Genomic DNA, 2,653 nt, shown 5'->3' on the forward strand with positions numbered 1-2,653 from the left:
AAAGTCATTGCTTTTTATTGAGTGCAACATGTTGTTACTGTAAAGACAGCAGTGAAACAACAACAGCAACAACAACAACACAGCAGTGGTTTAAGAGACTTCTAAGGCCTCTACTTGCTGATGTTAATCCATGGCTCTCACAGTGAGTCAATGCTTCTGCTCCAGGCTCTTGAGTCATGATTGCTATGTACATCCCTGTGCTACAGACCTGGCTTTGCCACTGCTGTGTAAGCACCTATGCCGTGAGCATCTTAGCCACATTCACAATGAGTTAGACTGTAGTGCAGGCCCTGGAGCCATAATCCCTCTGCATGCAACTGCAGTCCAGGCCCCAGCTCTCTTCACATCTCATGAATGCTCATGTCTCAGATATTAGAGCAACTGACATAGTGAGCTAGCCTGAGTCCTGGACCCTAGAGCCACACTGCAGACATTAGTGCCACTAACACAGTGAGCTAGCCTGTACCCTGGACCCTAAATTGACTGTCACTCTGCATGCGCTTGTTCTACAGACTCCAGCTTTGTTGTTACTATGTAAGGACTTACACTGCCAACATGGGAACTATCGCTGTAGCAAAGATCTCTGCCTCAGTCCCCAGAGCAGCAGTAACCTTGCATATGCTCCATGCTGGACCCTGGCTCTGCAATGGATCCATAAACACCCTCACCTCTCACTGTTAACAATGTGGCAGTAGGGTGTGCCTGCCAACCAGATCCTTGTACCACTGCTGTCCCAGATCCTATAACCACAGTTCTTCCACATGTGCCCATGTTCCAGACCCAGGCTCGGGCCACTACACAGGCACCACAGATCAGACACTAGTCCCACCCCAATTGCCAAGGTACCCACAAGCCAGATCTGGTGCTAAGAGGGATCTCCTAAGCCACAACTTCCCCAAGGAAGAAAAAGAGATCAGGAGAACTTGACCAGTGTTCACCACCAAGAATCCAAACAGCTCTCACTACTAATGCAGATACTCACAGTTTTGGCTTCTCATGACACCTGCAAATCTTGGCTGATGCCACTCTTAGAAGACAGAGCTGCATGATGGCTACATAACCACACATTTACTCAAGTTGAAAATCACTGCACCTCACTCAGCCAGCCCCTTCATATCCACCATAGATGAACATTTTTCCCCACTAGCACCAGCGTATAAAGTCTAGAAGACATTTTTCTTCTCGACAAATCAAAGATCATTATATAATGATAAAAATACATATTCATCAAGAGGACATAATTATAAACAAGTTATTAAGCTCTGATGTTGGATGTATAATTCATCCAATATCAGACCACCAAAATACATCCAGGAAATATTCATAAATGTGAAGGAGGAGATGTACAGCAACAAAATAGGAGGGACATCAGTACCACACTTTGAGCAATGGACAGATCATCCAGATGAAAATCAATGAGGAAACATTGGACTTGAGCTATACCTTGTGTAACATGAATCTAAAAGGTATATATAGAACATTTCATACAACAGCAGCAAATTATGTTCAGTGTATACTGCTTGGGTGATGAGTGTAACCAAATATCACCTGATCCCCCACAAAACCCATGGAAATAAATTTCAAAAAAAATAGTGGGAAAATGGTCTCTGTTTGTAGATGGCATGATCTTATATTTATACAAACTTGGAGACTGTACCAAAAATGTTTAAAAGTAACAAATTTAGTAAAGTTGCAGCATACAAAATCAATACACAAAAATCAGTTTTATTTCTATGTATTTACAATAAACTTTTCAAAAAAGAAATTCGGAACACAGTCTCATTTAAAATAGCACCAGAGGCCGAGTTGTGGGAGTGAAACCAATGCCTGGCTCGGACCAGCAGCCGCTGAGGGGTCCCTGGCCAGTGTCCTGCCACCTGTCCACAAGCATGGGGAACATCTTCACCAACCTCTTCAAGGGCCTTTTTGGCAAGAAAAAGAAACGCTCATCCTCATGGTGGGCCTGGATGCGGCGGGGAAGACAACGATCCTGTACAAGCTTAAGCTGGGCGAGATCGTGACCACCATTCCCACCATGGAATGGTGGAAACCGTGGAAACCATGGAGTACAAGAACATCAGCTTCACTGTGGGATGTGGGTGGCCAGGACAAGATGCAGTCTCTGGGGCGCCACTACTTTCAGAGCACTCAAGGCCTGATCTTTGTGGTGGAAAGCAATGACAGAGAGCACGTGAACTAGGCCCGTGAGGATGCTGGCTGAGCACAAGCTCCGGGATGCTGTCCTCCTGGTGTTCACCAGCAAGCAGGAACTCCCCAACGCCAGAATGCAGCTGAGATCACAGACAAGCTGGGGCTGCGCTCCCTACACCACAGGCACTGGTCCATTCAGGCCACCGGCAGTGACGGGCTCTGTCAAGGACTGTCTGTCAATCAGCTCCGGAACCGGAACCGGAAGTGAACGCGAACACCCTCCTTCTCACTTCTCTCTTTCTCTCTGCTTTACTCTCACGTGGCAAACGTGCGGCTCGTGGTGTGAGCGCCAGAAGCCACGTGCGTGGCTTGGACACCGTGTGCCTCGCACCGTGCTGTAAATGTGACAGACGCAGCCTGGGGCCAGGTGTTTTATTTAATGTCAATAGTTTCTGTTTCTAATGAGGTAGTTTCTGGTACTCCTATAAAATATTACTCAGGT

General features: G+C 46.5%; 1 pseudogene; it reads left to right on the top strand.

Annotated features, from left to right (window-relative positions):
* Positions 1 to 1,827: 1,827 nt before the first annotated feature.
* On the top strand, positions 1,828 to 2,419 carry LOC108318602 (annotated as a pseudogene).
* Positions 2,420 to 2,653: the final 234 nt, after the last annotated feature.

Source organism: Cebus imitator, unplaced genomic scaffold (genome assembly GCF_001604975.1).
Source record: "Cebus imitator isolate Cc_AM_T3 unplaced genomic scaffold, Cebus_imitator-1.0 Scaffold221, whole genome shotgun sequence".
NCBI classification, from domain to species: Eukaryota; Metazoa; Chordata; class Mammalia; order Primates; family Cebidae; genus Cebus; species Cebus imitator.